General features: G+C 45.8%; 1 protein-coding gene across 4 annotated transcripts in view; it reads left to right on the top strand.

The window, feature by feature from the left end:
• The window catches only part of RGS12 (regulator of G protein signaling 12), a 760,012-nt gene that overhangs the window by 585,057 nt on the left and 157,308 nt on the right, over nucleotides 1-17,647 (top strand). The gene's annotated exons all lie outside the window — the stretch shown is intronic.

Raw genomic sequence — 17,647 nt, 5'->3', positions numbered from 1 at the left:
CAGGGATAGCCCTTTATCGAGTTGTGCATGATGCAGTAGTTTGGAGGTTGAATGACTTCCAATAGAGCTCTGGTAACCTTCTTCCTTCATAGCATTCTTTTGCGCTATATGTAGAAGGCCAGTGTGCACAACTTGCAATGTACTTCACTGGATAGAAAGTGTTCCTGAAGGCTGAGTGTAGGAAGCTGTCTCTTTATGTGATATATCAAAAATCTAGTATACCATGTTAAGAGTCCAGTGGTTTCCTTAAGAGAGGACAGGGGCATGCTATGCAATTCCAAAGTGCTCTGTCAGGGGTTAGTGTGGCCGAGCAGCCTTAGGCTTAACAAAGAGTAGTGACATACATTTGCAAATGCATACAATGATTAATAAATGACAACACGACTCAAGAAGGAAATCTACACCCATTTATAAAAAATAGCAAGTATCTTTATATATGTTTAGGCATCAGAAAAAATCTTTAGGTGAGTATGTTTTTAAATATAAATTATTTTCACTTTGAAAAGTGGACACTGCAATTTCTGGGTTTTGCAGTGTTTTTCTGGAAAAGTCTGAAACAGAACCAGAAAAGGTCTTCCTGGGTGCAAGAGTAAATACTATAAATGGGAAAGCATTCCTAAGCCAGAAGAGAGTAAAGGCACTCCCAAAGGAGACACAACTCTACCAGAAGGTGCAAGCTCTGACAGTGAGGATGGTGGAAAAGCGAATGTTTTATGATTGTATCTAGCATCCCGTGAATACTGCACACAAGGCTGCTTATGAGACCACTCCAGGCATGGTTGCTGAATCAGTGGTCATAGTCAACAGGGAGTTGGGAAGATCTAGTGGTTGTCATGCAGAAAGCACAGAAAGAAATAGCGTGGTGGAACAAGACACATATTGCAAGGAAGAAAATGTATACAGCTGATTCACACAGTGACCATAACAGACTCCTCACAGGAGGGATAATGGGCGCATACAAGCAACCTCAAAGTTAGGGGGGTCTGGAAGGACCAGGATGAAGTACATCCCATCAACTTCCTAGCACTAAAGACAGTTTTCCTTGCCTTAAAAGCCTTTCAAAGAGAGCTCTAGGGGAAATCCATTTTGATTCAAACTGACAAGGCAACCACCATGTTTTTCATCTACAAACAAAGAAGGACACCGTCAATGCCACTGTCCAAACTAGCACAAGAAATATGGATTTTGGTCACCCAAAGGAAATACAATTGGTAGGAATCCACCTACCGGGGAAAGACAAACTTCATGGTTTCACAAGTGGGAACTAAAACAGTGAGTACTCTAAAAGATCTTTCAGAAATAGGGAGCTCCAGAAATAGATCTCATTGAAACTCCCCAGAATGCAAAATGCCCACTCATTGCCTCCAGACAACAGTGCCACCAATCACTCGGGAATGCACTGTCTATAAACTGGTCAGGGAAATTTGCTTACGCTTTTCCTTCGATACCAACTGGTCCACAAAGTTTATACAAATCAACAACGATGAGGGAAACTCAGTATGCACTGATGAGATATTTAATGGTAGTCCGATTTAAATCTTTCTCTTAGGCGCGGCGCTCCACTTCCTATGGTCCACCGTTAAGACCAATGACATAACAGTGAAAAAATGGAAATGGAAGGAGCGTCTATGTTCAAAATTAATAAACCAAATATTGATATATACTCCATATGAGTTTCTTTCTTCTTTCTTCTTCAGTGTTTTAATTGTTAAAGTTCCCATAAAAAAGAGTTTCAGGAGGTCAAGAGTTCCAATTCCAACTAAAAAGTTCTTCGAAACTTGAATCCAACCAATGTAACAGTTATTCCATTCAAATCATTTTATCCACAAATACAACTTTTGTTATACGCAGCCAACGTCTTTCGTCCTCCTTAGGACATCATCAGGGCTGCAAGGTAAGAAACAAAAAATCACAATCCATTTTTACAAAATATAAATCAAGAAAGGCAAAACAATCTTCATTTATGTGCAGCATTAAAAACCCATATTCAAGTTGCCCCTTTCGGTCCTGCCTATATGACAATCTACAAGCACATAGCATCCACCCACTTATTAACCCCTTCTGTGCGGGGCACGTTCAGCGGACGTCGCGTGCACCACCTGGGTAGTGCTGCACATATCCGCAGAACGTTCCGGCCCCGCCCGCGCAATAGAACGTTCCGCACCTGCGCGGAACGTTCGGCGCAGCAGAGGGGTTAAACATCATGCGTTCTCATCTATTCCACAATTTCTATAATGTACTCTTCAATCCGAAATGAACGTACCTCATTCAATTATAACTTTAGAATGTTGGTGTTGTGTTCTATTCATCAATACTCGTTACTTATTAGTCACCCTAAAACAATTCGAATGGAGCCAGTGATTAAAAAAAAAGTAGTATCTTTCACAATTTTATAAAGTTCTAATCATTTATCATAATGCCCAAGTGATCTACCTCGCTTATTTAGGCCAAGGCTCACTCCCTTAATTTAGCATAGTTGTTAAAAGATTTTGATTACCATTCTTTATGTTCTATTAGCCCACCAAAGCAACCAATTGAAATTGGGCCAAAGCTCTTCACTGTGTTAATTGTTTCCGAGTTAAAATCATTCTACTTCCTCTATCGATTAAAATACTGTAATTTTACCATCGACTACTGTTGTAACGTACTATATGGCGCTTTTAAACCGTACACTTCTGAACATAACTGTACTACTGGATCTAATTACTGTTTGTTACTGCTGAAACAACCAATAAAAACTTTTTGAACATAAAAAAAATACTGTAATTAAAAATAGATGATGACACAACAACCAATTTCCGTCCTTTAGATAGGAAATTCTTTCAGACAGAAGTTCTTCTCTTTCCAAGCTCCGTAAACTTAAAGTCCTGAGTGCAGTTAGTCATATTATTCTGCCAAAACAAAGCCCATAATAATTTTACTATTATGGAAACAATCCTGATCACTTCATTTATTAATTCCTGTGATAAATTCTTCTATTACCCATTGAAAGTTCAAAATAATCCAAATTAATAACTTCCACTTACCGAATTCAATAGTTCAAAATCGAAATATTTCGCTTCCCAGATTCCATGTCCTGTAATCCTGAGCACCAACGCTCAATGGTTATCTATCAGGAAAAGTACAAAGTTCAAAAATGGCATCAGATTCTAAGCACCTTTTTTCAGTAACTCTCTTCCTCTGCACAGGGTCAAAAGATACCCCTCATCAAGCTCTTACCTTCAGATCTCCATCCATCCACTGGCTCTAATTCCAGCCGTCCTCGTCAGCGGATCCTGATAAATCAGCTGCGATTATCAGTCCAATCTGCTATGTCCTTTTAAACGTCCCAAATACCAATCAGCTTTGCGCCTTTCAAAACTCAATTAACTCCACCGCGCATCCCTCTCAGGTCCGCATTCACGGTAGCCAATCAGAAACCAGTACCTACTCTATGTTGAGAACAACCAATCAACAGGCTGAATTCCTTCTCAGCCTGTTTCCACTCAGGTCCGCTCCCTGACTTCTGTTTTCTTACGCTTAATATTACCGGAAGCGCCAGTGAGGGCGCCGTCATCGTTCCGAAGGACATTGCATACACTAGAGGCAAGGCGAGCAGTGATATGCTATATAGAGAGGGCTAATCCTCATATTAAGACAAAGCAACTCTTTTTGTCATTTACAAACAGTTTCCTGGTAAGATCTGTCATAAAGAACTCAGCTGCAAGATGGATAGCACAAGCAACACAATTATGCCACAAACAGGCGGGTGTGACACTACCAAAGAGTCCTGATGCACACTCAGCAAAAAGGAAGGGGGCCACTATAGCTTTCCTAGCTAATACCCCGCTGCAAAAAATGTGTATGGCAGCAATATGGTCATCGGTGCAAACATTTACAAAACACTACTGTGTGGACATTCAGATGAGCAAAGAAGCTCAAGTAGGACAAACGGTCTTTCAACATATCTTCGCTAATCAGAGCTCATCTTCAACCCAACCACCACTTTAGTAAACACTGCTACTAAATCAATGCACAGCATGTGAATCCAGAAAAGATTCACTCTGAAAACCTATAGTTTCTTACTTGTCGGTGTAGTTTTGCAGCTTCAGGAATTTCTGGATTCACATGGGAACCCACCCTCCTCCGCAAAACAAATCAGAGAAGGGTAGGAGAAAAAAAAGAATCTGAAGACGGTGACCAAAGGTGGGAGCTTTTGGAAGAAGCACGACAACAACATTAGGAGTACCAAATGGAGGGACGTAGACGCCCACCAACAACAAAAACAAACATAGTAGAAGGACAAAAAACTTATAGATAAAATTCCGGACCCAGCCACTTGATGGAGGAATAATGCACAGCATGTAAGAAACTATATGGTTTTCCCAATTGGGGAAACAATAATACAGTTTTGGGAAAGTGCTCCGGCACTGGGGACCTGGCAGCCGCGGCCGGTAGTGGGAGTACCGGCCGGGCGGTGACGTAGGGTGGGGGGTAGTAATGTATGGATTACGGACTTTAAAAGGTAAGTAAACATCAAAATTAATAAATCGAATTTCGTTGCACACACTGCATCACCAAATGCGATGCAGTGTGTGCAACAAAATTCGTTTAATTAATTTTTATGTTTACTTACCTTTTAAAGTCCGTAATCCATACATTACTACCCCCCACCCTGCCCCTCCCCACGTCACCGCCCGGCACTCCCACTACTGGCCGCGGCTGGGACCTGGTTAACATGGGCACTTTCAGTTGAAATCACATTATTAACCAGGGAAACAGTGGGGCACTTTCCTACACCGAGGTTACAACAGGAAACATAACATGGTAGTTGTACTACCAGCCAGTCCTACCCAGATCATTTTGAAGCATAATTTGAAGTACTCTGGAACAAACGTCTACAATAACCTTATTGAGCATATCAAACTGTCAAATTGGCTCGATTTGAGTAACACATTTCAAATTCTGATAATGTCTGGTACTAACTAGCACATTCTAAACAATTCTGCTGCATCTTCTGGAAGTTGAAACTATTTTTACTATATGAATATCTTTATTCGGCAATTTTCCACCATAAAAGAATGCACATACATAAACATTTCATACCGATAAAAGATTATAAAATACAGTAAAAACATGGACACATCATTCATCATATGGCAATCAGTAAAAATCATCCTCAGCTAGTAATATCTTCAGTTTGTAGTTTCAATAACCGGGAACGTGTCAACCACGCACTTCCTAAAAACTTAGCCACCCCACAGATCATCCTGGCAGATGAGGAATCTGTAGAAAGGACACGTAGTGCCTGGCTGTGGCACCTCAGCCCCATTTCCCTGCAGACAGGTTTCAACCAAAATTTCCGTGCCCCTTTGTAAGCTGGGCAGGCAAAAAACAAGTGAGCCACCGATTCCTTAGGGGCCGCACAGCCCGGGCAACCATGGGAGCAAACATCTGTATTCAGCCATCTCACCGTAAACTCATTCACCGGGAGCGTCCCATATCGCAGTTTAAGGTACAGCGCTCGGTCCAATGGTTTGGTTATTAAGTCTAAAAAGGGTTCCAGTTTACGCACAGACTTAATAGACAAAAACTGGTCAGTGAGTGAACCCAAATTCATAGACCTCATAGTATTATTCTGTACCCACTCCCAGTACAGTTTTTTTAAAACATCTTTTGGTGGTGGTGACTGCGACTCCCATACCTCTCTAAGACCCAAGCTAAAAACCAATTCTTTCAATTTGTTTAACCATCTTATTTTTTTACAGGTATCCAATAGTAGCAGTTCATCCAGCCCTTCTGCGTACTTTGCGAGCTCCTCAGTTCTTCTCAGTCGGGACCAGAATAACAATGGGCGAAGCCTCACTAAATCCTTTACTGTTTTCCTGCCCAGATCTAATCTAAGAGGGATCATAGGGGTGGAAGTGGGGAGAGCTACCACATTCCTAAAAAAATTGTTTTCCGCTCTCATCAAGGCAGAAACCCCTTCAAATCCCCACAATTCAGAGCCATAGAGTGCTGCAGGAAGGATCTGGCCCTCGTAGATGGTCATAGCTGGGGAGACCGGTTTGCTGGTTGACTCCCGAATCTCCTTCAACGTCACCCCGGATACTCTATGATGGTTTAATAGCATCTTAGACAAATGATCCTTCCAAGTCATGTGACTGTTAATTCGGACACCAAGATAGTCAAAAGACTCGACCAGCTCAAGGGGGGCGCTATTAAGCACAAAATTATTTCTAAATCTTCTTGAGGGTGCAAAAGCCATCAGTTTGGTTTTCGATGTATTGATAGTTAGACCTCGATTGGTACAAAAGGAGCTAAATCGATTTAAGAGTTTCTGCAAGCCCACCGGGGATTTAGAAATTAATAGGGTGTCGTCAGCGAAGAGAAGTGTGGGGATTTTCTCCCCCGCCAGGGATGGGGCATCCGACTCCTCCCCCATCAAATGGTCAACCACTCCATTTACGAATAGGGAGAAGAGGGTCGGAGCCATGACACAGCCCTGACGCACTCCTCTTCGCACAGGGATCCTATCAGTAAGTTGACCCTGGGATCCCCATCTCACCCTCGCATAATTCCCTTCGTGCAGCTTGACGATTAGGCTCAGAAGACCACTGGGAATACCCATCTCTCCTAGAATTCCCCAAAGTTTAGTACGAGGGACCAGGTCGAAGGCGGTTTTAAGATCAATGAAGGCCATATACAAACTACCCTTCATGATAGTAACCGCCTTCCAATAGATGGCATATAGTCGAAAGACCTGGTCCATCGTACCTACCTTCCTTCTGAACCCCGCTTGTAAATGGGAGAGAATACTAACCTCCTCTATCCAATCGCCTACTCTTGAAATGATGACCCTGCCGACCACTTTCTGGATTATGTCTATCAGACTGATGGGTCTGTAATTTGCAGGGTCATCTCTAGCCCCCTTCTTGTACACGGTAACTACCTCGGCCCCTTTCCAGGAGTCTCGAACCTGGTGTCCCCTCATAATCAGGTTCATTATAATCGCGATTAGTTTAGCCCAGGCCTCAGGCTCCGCCAACAATAGATCCCCTGGGATCCCATCCTGCCCAGCGGCTTTTTTGGGGGTTAGGTGTCTAATAGCCAATACTACCTCTCCCGTTGAAAACAGAAGCTCGGTATCATCCACGGGGGCCCCTTCACCCAGGCTATTCACCCCAGGACTAGTTGTTTCTTCCGAGTCTCCATATAGGGATGAGAAGTGTGTAAACCATTGCTGACAAGTTATATGATCAGACAATGGTTGCGATTTTCTCTGCCTTGATCTATTAACTAGTTCCCAAAAGAGGTTTGGATTCCTACCACTCACTGCATTGGAAAGATCCTGCCAATGCTGTTCCTCCCACTCCCGTTTGGCCAATGACAGTTCTTTCAGGTAATCCTTCCTGGCCGCTCTAACCAGTGGAGGGTCCCCTGAAAGTAGAGCTTCTGTCAATTTTTTCCTTTTGCTTTTACAAAGTTCATTATACCAAACTTTGCTAAGAGTAGAGGGTATAGCAGGAGCCCTATTACTTTTCCCCTTCGAGATAAAAAATTTCCCAACTTGGTCTATTGTGGATTTATAGGCAGAGTCAAGGGAGGGGTATTGGGAACCAACGGTCCTATTTTCACCAGCCCATATTTCTAAGGTGGAAGACAAACCCTCAACCATTTCTTTGATGCTCCCTATGTCGCCCTCATTAAGCTTAGCCTTATCCCATTTCAATCTACGGTTGTTATTAAATGGGATAACTTCTTTTGTTGTTTTTAGGGTGACCATTGCACACCTGTCATTCCGAATGCCCCAATGGAATTTACAACACAAGGGGTTGTGGTCACTATCCTGGCTTGGGACGACCTCCATATCAATTAGGTCCGGCCAGAATCCAACATCCATTAGGATGTAATCGATTCGGGACGGACCGGAAAGTCTATTAAAGGTCCAAGCCCCTGACTGATCTGATAAGGTCCTGCCATTAAGGGCTCTTAGTTTATGGTCCCTTGTCAGTGCATTAATTTGTATGGCCCTAGACGACCACTTCCTAACAGGGGACAAGGAAAGAGTTGGAATAGACCATTTTGAGTCCTCCTCTTCGATTCCTAAGGGGTCGTCTCCGAGAAGGGGTTCAAAGGTACAATTAAAATCACCCCCCACCAGAATTTTAGCTAAGCTGGGGCAATTGGCTAAGGCCAAGTCCAGGGATGTTAGGGTCAAAGAGGGGGAGTCACCCTGTGTCCCTCTTGCATAAACATTAAAAAGGTCAAACCTTTCAACAACCTCCCCTCCTTTTGCCGAGAGGTGGAGTATATCATTACACTCCACGATATGTCTTGTAACCACCCAATTCAAATCTATTTTTATCCAGATAATGAGCCCGCCCGATGGTCTGCCCTTGCCCTTACTTACTGCGGGCACACAGTGGGTGGTATACCCCGATTTATGTAATGGAACTAAACTCCATGTCTCCTGGAACAGGCAGACATCAAACTGCTCAATTTGTATATGCCACTCTGGAATATCTAACTTCCTCTTTAGCCCAGCAATATTCCAAGAGAGGAGGTTTATTACCCTCCTTCCTCTGGGCATGGAAGTATAATCCCCCATTGGCAACCTCTCATTAACAACCCTAGTCAAAGGGCACCCCCCCTCCTGGGCCAATGAAGTCACGGCTGCAGAACAGTCAACCGTACTCATCACGGGCCCAGTTGGCCTAAAATCCTCATTAATAACAGTGGTGGTCACCATATGGTCTGTAGGTAGAATAGCTTCTTCAGTAACAGTGCTACCCCTGATTGGACGAAGATCCTCCACCCCTAGAGATTCGTTGTCAGTTTCCCCCCCCCCATGGCCCCACCTTCAATCGCAATCTTCCAGCCCTGACAGCTGTGAAAACCGATTATAGGTGTCCAATGGGGTAAAGGGCATCAAATGGTTCATGCTGGGACCTTGGTTCTGCCTATGTCCATGAGGGACTATGGACCAGGCGGAGTGTAGATCGGGCACCCTAGTCAGCTGATGACCATACTGAGGTTGATTATTAATATAGGGCGGAATAAAGGGAGGCCTATAAAGTTGTGGTCTGTTTAAATATTTAGAGTTGGTAATTTTTGCCCTGGGGTAAAAGTATGTTAAAGCCCGTGGGATAACACAGGTTTCCCCCCTCCCAGGTGGCCAGTTTAGGATGTAATCAACTGCCCGAGGGTCTCTAAAGTTGACCACCACTAGGTCCCCCTCAATATCTTTAGTTCTACTCCCCAGCCAATTGGTCCGTCTAACATGAACTATGTCCCCATCTATGTTAGGTGCTATCGGCCTGTGCAACCGCAACCAATGGATAATTTTATTTTTAAGGTCGACAAATCCCTCCTTCTTATTTTCAGTTAGCTGCGGGACCCCAGTTAGGATCGCCACATAGGGCACAGCTTCAGGGGGGATCTCTATTGGTGGAACCCTTTTCTGAGGCATTCTGCTTTTCCCATCATCCCCCTGTGCACTCTGATTGCTACTCGTCGGGGCCTTTAGAGATGGGTTGGAGGGGTCCGCTCCCAACCCTGTAGCTGGGGCTTTAGGTTGTTTAGGCTGCGGTGTATTATGGGTTGGGGGCACAGCTCCCCCCGGCAGCTGGCAATTTTGCTTAGCCGGAACAGGGACAGGAGGCATTCTAGATTTACTTTGAAGTCCGGTAGAAGGGGGTTTGGGATGTACCGCCACACTTCCTTTATTTTTGGTATGAGTAGACATACTAGTTATGGCGGCTTCCAATATGGTTAGTCTAATTTCCACCTTTTTAATTGACTCATTAATGGGTAGAAGGAGAGATCTTAGCAAGAATTCCAGATTCCCTGATACTGAAGAAGGAAGTGCAGGTGAAGTGATAGGTGGGGCGACTCTAGTGTTCTTATCGAGAGCCTCAACTTGTATGGTTACTGAAGATGGACTATGACCCGGTGAATCAACTACCTGTGGAGTATGTTCCTGGCCTATTACTATAGGAGTCTCAGTTGTAACCGGGATTATTATCCCTTTACCAAAATCAGTGTGCGATGTTTTTGCTTTACCTGCTACCACCCTTTGTTTCCTTCTTTTTTTACTTGGGGGCGGGCGGTGGATCTGGGCTGCAGGAAAAATATTAACTTCCTGCTTCCTAGCTTTGGCTTTATCGGCCATACAACTACCACTAGGGGTGGGTGAAACAGTTATAACATTATTATTATCTGCAGGCAGACAAGGAGTAGCTACAAAGTCACGAAACAATAGTGGGACTCCATCTTGACTTACATTATCTTCACTTAGGCCAGTCATGTCACCTTCACGATTTAGTTCAAGTAGGCTATCAGTGAGGGGTCTGTGTTTCATATTTTCAACAGAGCGACGCCGCTCTGCCCTACGCTCCGCTAGGGTGGAGTCCTTTTCTCCCTCACTCCTCTTGGGAAAATAGTTCTCCAGGGATCCATTGCGTAACCTTGATTTTTTCCCCGGGGTTTCTTCCTCTGTTGCCTTATCCATTATATGATGAACAATGTCCTCCGGACTGCAAGCGAAAGAGAGCAGGCCCAGCCCGGCCTCCTCCGGCCCCGGACGGCCACAGACGGTCCCGCCCTTGTCCCGGGCTTCTCCCGGACGCTCCCGCGCGCTCCCGCGCAGCGGGGGTTCGGCCCACCTTAAGGTGTTGTAGCTATGTGATAGGCGGGGGGGGCGTGGCCAGCGGGGAGAGCAGCCCAGGTGTTGCTAATTGGGCGTGCAGGGGCTCCTGGTCGCTGGAGTCCCCTGCTAGCTCGCAGCCCCGCTGGTTCTCTTACCTACCCCCGCACTCCTCCTTGGCTCCTTCTGGTCAATCCTTTGGTGGACGACGCGCTGCGGGACCCGCGGAGCGGGTCCGGCGAGTCGTGGGGTTAAAGGCAGGTCCGCTGGGCAGCTGGTGTAACGCGCTCCTCCTTCAACAGCAAGGTGCGTGGAAAGTGTCCCACAAACACAGGGACAACAGCAGCTTTAGGCTCCGTTGGCGGGGGGGCGTGGCCAGCGGGGAGAGCAGCCCAGGTGTTGCTAATTGGGCGTGCAGGGGCTCCTGGTCGCTGGAGTCCCCTGCTAGCTCGCAGCCCCGCTGGTTCTCTTACCTACCCCCGCACTCCTCCTTGGCTCCTTCTGGTCAATCCTTTGGTGGACGACGCGCTGCGGGACCCGCGGAGCGGGTCCGGCGAGTCGTGGGGTTAAAGGCAGGTCCGCTGGGCAGCTGGTGTAACGCGCTCCTCCTTCAACAGCAAGGTGCGTGGAAAGTGTCCCACAAACACAGGGACAACAGCAGCTTTAGGCTCCGTTGGCGGGGGGGCGTGGCCAGCGGGGAGAGCAGCCCAGGTGTTGCTAATTGGGCGTGCAGGGGCTCCTGGTCGCTGGAGTCCCCTGCTAGCTCGCAGCCCCGCTGGTTCTCTTACCTACCCCCGCACTCCTCCTTGGCTCCTTCTGGTCAATCCTTTGGTGGACGACGCGCTGCGGGACCCGCGGAGCGGGTCCGGCGAGTCGTGGGGTTAAAGGCAGGTCCGCTGGGCAGCTGGTGTAACGTGCTCCCCCTTCAACAGCAAGTTGCGTGGAAACTGAAACAGTACGGGATGCATTCTCTTGTTACAAATATTTTTGTGAGTTATGGTAGGAGAGCAGTTTAGAACAACTTTTCTTGCCTTCATGTCATGCACTTTCTTAAAGATGAAATATTGCTTCCCTGGTGTATTAAATATTAACATTTGCAGAGAATATTTGAGGCTCCGTTTCCAGGGTAACTAGATTTCTTGTTTTGGTCATTCCTTTGCCAGTTGCAGAAATCCATTCCCATCCTACCATCTGCAAAAACCGATTTTGCATCCTCCGTTTTGGTTTTATAACAGTTTCATCGTGTGTGGACCAACCCAAATAACTGAAGCCCCCGTGCCTGTGACAATAACATCCATTTCTGCTTATAAACCAACTAGCCATTGTGAGAAAGTGCCCTCTTTCTTGCATGGTATGCCCCCACTTTTTGCCGAATTGATGATGTGCTTTGACTGAGTGTGCCCTGGGCTCCTGCCAATCAGGTACCGAAGGGCCTGTGTACGTTCCCTGAAACTGCATTGAAGCCTAAACCCAATTGGCATCTCTGGCCACATGTCAGCCCCTTGTAAATGGTACCCTAGCATCCAGTCCACCCAGGGCACTGTGACCAGAGAAGGTCCCTAAGGGCTGCAGCACTTATTGTGCCACCCTTAAAGGCCCTGTGCCCTAACACACACACACACTGCCTTGGCAGGCTGCGTGTCTGGGTGCAGAACAAAACAAAGAGTCGACATGGCACACATCCCTGTGTGCCATGCCCAAAAAACACTGCCCTGGCATACATCAGTCACCTGTCTAACTGGGTGCCCTATGCCAGCAGTGAGCGTACAGGTCCATGAGCCCTGTACCCCTACAGTACCCAGGTCCATTCCTGGGCACTGTAAGTGCAGTGCTGCCATTAAGAGTATATGGTACTGGGAGGCTGTAATTACGAACTCCACAGCACCATAATGACTACACTGAAGACTGAGAAGTTTGGTATCAAACTTCTCAGCACATTAAACCCACACTGATGCCAGTGTGGGATTTATTGTAAAAGCACGACAGAGGGCATCTTAGAGATGCCTCCTGAAACTCTACCAACTCCCAGTGACCTGACTGAGTGGCTGCCGAGGCTGCCAACCCCAGACATGTTTCTGGACCCCTGGGGCGAGAGCTTGCCGCTCTCAGGAGCCTGAAACAATGCACATCCTGGGACGAGGTGCCAAGCTTCCTCCCCCAGGATGGGCAGGGTTCGCGAAGGAGAAGCTTCAAAGGCATGCCGCCTTTGTGAGCCTCTCCAGACCACTTGCTGTACTCAGCAACTGGTCCCCACTGGTTCTACCCCCTCACTTTGGGCGGGAGACCCAGCGGGAAAACCAAAGTGAGGAAGAGAGGTGTACCCACCTCTGCCAACTCCACCCCTAGAGTGGGGGAGGCGAGGTGAAGCACAACCTCGAGTCCCCGCCATCTTGAGGATGGGGGGACCCAGCCAACCAGGGACAGGCTCCTGCCCCCCTCCCACTGGAGAGTGACTGAATAGGGGGTGTACCCACCCCAGGGAAGGGACCCATTGGTCCCTGACCTTTACCTACCTATAATGCCCCTGAACCTTCCTTCCTCAGATCCAGCAACGACAAGAAAAGAAGGACGAGAAGCCGTGCAGAGCTAACAAGAGGACGACGCTCACTGACTTGGCCCGAGCCCTACAGGCCTGTCTCCCCTCAAACCTGCTCCTGTGAAATCCCGGCATGTCCAGCGGCCAGCAACCTCATAAACCCCGGAGGACCTGCCTGCATTCACTTCCCAAGCTGTTTCTCCTGTGAACACCGGGCGCGTTTGAACTGCAGCTGCTGGTGCCAACCAGAAACCGCTAATCCAGCACACTACGCACCCGCCAAGCCCAGCCTGTGTTTTAGTGAACAAAAATCACAAGGAGGTCCCCCCGACGATCCCGACCCAAGATCCGGCAATCCCTGACCTGCCTCAAGCCTCCCGACGACGCCTGCAGCCTCAATCCAGAGGGCCCCCCCTACCGCAACCAGAGCGGGTACGAAAATCCGACGTCCAAAGGCACCCCTGCACCCGACGCCCCACGGCCTTGTGTTCCCATCCCAGCAGTGCCTAACCATCCCTCTACATCCCAACTTACCCCTCGAAGTGGTGGTCACTCCTGGAAGATCCTGGTCCCCGAGCCTGCAATGTTTCTTTGTCCTGGAGAAATCCCATTGAAATCAACAGGGCCCCAGACCTCAAAACAACACCCTGCACCTGGCTGCCCTATCGCCTCTGAGGGTGCCACTTTGGTGCTAACTTGGTACCCAACATGCCCTGAGCTTAACCGTAGGGGCTTCAACCCGGTGGCCTGCTTGCCAGCTGCCACCAACTGCAGTCCTCCTATCCCCCATTAAGTAACTTTGGGCCTCAACACTCTGCACCCGGCCGCCCGAGTGCCGCTGAGGGTGCAACAACAGTGCATCACTGACCCTGGGAGACCCCTAAGTCTAACCCCAGAACCCTAACCCAAAAGACTGATTACTTACCTTGAAACTGATAACTCATTTTTCCTCATAAGATAACATTGACACTTTTTCTCCCAAAAAGTTTCTAAGTGTCGACTTTTCAATACTGCAAATATTCCTTAAAAATCAGCTAAATAACCAAAACGCATTTTCTCAACTGTTTTCAGGAAATGTCCCTGTGCTGAATCCAGGATCCAGCACTGAGTAAGAAAAAGTAAAGATAACCTAAGTTACCTGCTAAGTGAATTTCCTCCGATAGGATAACATTGGTGATTCTATGTGAAAAAGTTTCTAAGTGTCAACTTTTGAAATACAATAATATTCCTTAAAAATCGTACCTTTAACCAAAACGCACCTGTTTTCAGGAAATGTTCCAGGACTGAATCCAGCCACCAGTCCTGTGTTAGCAAAAGTAATCTGAAAAGTAATTTACTGCATTTTACTTTAAAAAGCCCATTCAATTGAATGTACTATACCTGCAATGTTTTGCAAACTGCTTTCTTAAAACTAACCAAATCCAGTACAAGTTACACTACTATTTTGAACTGTTTTCCTACAAGTAATTTACTACTGAAAAGTATTTTTATGCTTACCTGCACCAGGCTTGCTTGGTTCTAGAAATAAATCAACAGTATATTTTTTTATACTAAACAATTGGTCTAGAGTTCAGTTCTTGAGTGTGTGAGACCATTTGCTGACTGAGTGTGTACATCAAGTGCTTTACACTGTCCTCTGATACTGCCTTACTGCTCGACCAAGCTACCACTTTAGAGAGTAAGGTTCTATCTAACTTTAGCCTCTGCCAAACCTCTGGAGACCCTTGGACCCTATACACACTGTACCTCACTTTGGTGGAGTATATATAGAGCCAGTTTCTTACAGCCATATTCCTAAATGATTCTGTAGCAATACAGTTAGGATATTGTTTCCGAAAACTAATCAAGAGAAAAAGATAACTCGAGTATCAACCTCAACCACACGCACGTAGTTTGTTTAAGATTACAAAAGAAACAAGTTTTCTATTTACACTTTCAGTACTTCTCTAACTGCTCGCCTCTTTGCATACTCTGAGGCACCTTTGTAGTACGTCCTCGCTATAGTTAGAAACCCCAGCACACCAATGCTTTCTCCTGCTGTGTCAAACACTCTCCATTCACTCATAGACATAGTGCTAGTATTCAGACTACTCTTGTGCTCTACTGCATATCCTATTTTCCTTCGTAAGTAATTAAGGCAATACAGTAAGAATTCTATACAGAATGATTAAAGAAACTGCATCAGGTTATGGATATTGAATTTGCATTTTATGTAGTGTTTGGTATTGACTATCTATTATATATTTAACTTTAAATCCTTTCGGAAGAGATTGTTATATTTTGAAAGTCATGAAACCTCTATATTTGCTTCTCTGTAAAGTGCTCTGATGTCTGGTTGCCCTTGTATTGCGCTATATAAAACTGGAAATAAATGTTACGGGTCCTATCCATGTATAAGGCTCACCTGCACCAGGATCCAGTATCACAAACTTGGATGAATCTTTCAAATATTGTATTACTTGCTCATGAGTAGTGGATGCTAAAGACTTTCCCTTCTTTCTGAGGAAGGGGTTTTCCTGAAGAGTCGGGTGAAACATTCCTGTTATCCTTTGCTTCTCCTTTGCCATAGTGCTTCATGCCAACCCTGAGGCAGAAATTCGTGTGGCTTCTAGACTAGACTGCCTGGGACTTGGAATGTAGTTTGAAGAGTGCTTAGGAACATGCCTGGCCCTTAATGGGAAGAAGCCGTTGTAGGTGCTGCCTGCAGACAGTACCTTTAAGAGTAAACAGTTTGATACATGCAGAAGGAATGGATTCATTTAAACAGTATTACATTATAACATGAACTGAAAGCGTGTGTGGCCCTTTTTACTGTCTGACTACTTGCAGCTGGCTATTTCAGTGGTACAGGAATGTTAACTTATTTCTGCACACAGTAGGCAAATTCCTGTTCCGGGTCAGTTAACTGTCCACATTCTGTAATTTACTGGAGTGAATTTTGTGAGGAATGTCTCTGGCTGACATGGGGGGAGAAGGAATGCATAACTTCCCACATAACACTAACACATACATACACACACACACACTACTTCTGTGTGTGAAGAATTTAAAGTATCAACTCCAGGCTTAAGTAAAAGATATGACACATAAGAGAACTACACAATAGCGACTTAGATAATCATCGTCACAGCGGCAATCTGAAATAGAGGACAGTAGTTTTAACAGAATGCACAGCAAGGAATCTTAGACCACAGGATAATACTAGGACAATGTGAGGTCTATTACTTGGGCGCAGGTGGCTTTATCTGTGTTAGATTCTACAGGCATATGCAGGCTGGTGCACCAGCAGTGCATTTGATCTTCCAGCAATTGTATTTTCTAATTACAGACTGATTTTTGTTTGGTCCTATTTAAGACTGGAATCGCAAGCTTCATATCTTGTGTAATATTTTTCAGAGTTCTTCCTGAACACACCAGTAGTCGAAGGCTATGTAGTGGTTAGCAGGTGCCTCTGCATTCTGATGGTTTTCTAAGAACTTGCACTTCTTGCTTTCACATGTGTCAGTCTCGTCGAAGCCTACAACCACTGTCTTCAGTGACCCAGCTGCTTCTGCATGCTAATCTTAAAATTGTCTCATTAAACTTGGTACCAGCCGTTCTTGCCAGTAATTTGTCAGCTCTGTGGGCAGATCTTTTTCCTTGTTAGTTTCCAGTTGGTTCAGAAGGGCAGAAAGTTTGACCTATTCATATCGTCTGTACTGCCCCCTTTTCCTCAATGCAGTGTCAGACATGGCCGAGGAAACATCTGAATCAATTATCAGTAAATCTTTAATTAGTGCCATGTCTTCTTCACTTTCCCATGGTAAGAGCAACTCATTTTAAAAAGATTTTTGACCATCTAGGAATGACTAGCAAAAAGTTCACCCAAAACGCAGTGGGGAATATGGTCTCCCACAGCAAGAGGAATAGGACCCCTTGACACTCCATCCTGATCAACCTGAATCTGCAAGGTAATGAAAGATTCATGCACTCTCCAGCAAAAGGTCTTGTGAGCACCTTAGCCACAGTCTCAGGCAAGCAGGAGTTCACATTTCAAATGAATAGACAATAACATGGCTACGTCAAATCTGATGGCAAACATGGCCCTTACAGGCCAGGACTAGAATTTAGACTTATCAATGTTCACGGATTGCAAGATCATCAATAAAGCTTTTCAGGTTTCTTTTTAACACATAGAAGGAAGATCAGTAGATCAATGAAGTTGTGGAGAGCTTTCATCTTGCATGGTAAATGAGCACTTTTAGGGCCAGCATTCCCTTGCTTTCACAACCTTCTATCTGTCTAAGTCCAGTACCACCTCACTAGTGTCCTGGTCACCCTGAAGTCATTAATATCAGTACCCCACCTTAGTGCTACCTGAGTGCCTAGGCATGGAAATTGGTGTGCTCCCAGTACCAGGAACACACTGAGGGAATGGAAATACCCAACATTTAAAAAGAGCACCTGTGACTCGGGGCATGAATCCACCCTCAAAGCGATATCCA

Source organism: Lissotriton helveticus, chromosome 2_2, assembly GCF_964261635.1.
Source record: "Lissotriton helveticus chromosome 2_2, aLisHel1.1, whole genome shotgun sequence".
Taxonomy (NCBI): domain Eukaryota; kingdom Metazoa; phylum Chordata; class Amphibia; order Caudata; family Salamandridae; genus Lissotriton; species Lissotriton helveticus.
This window is presented reverse-complemented; position numbering and strand designations above follow the sequence as displayed.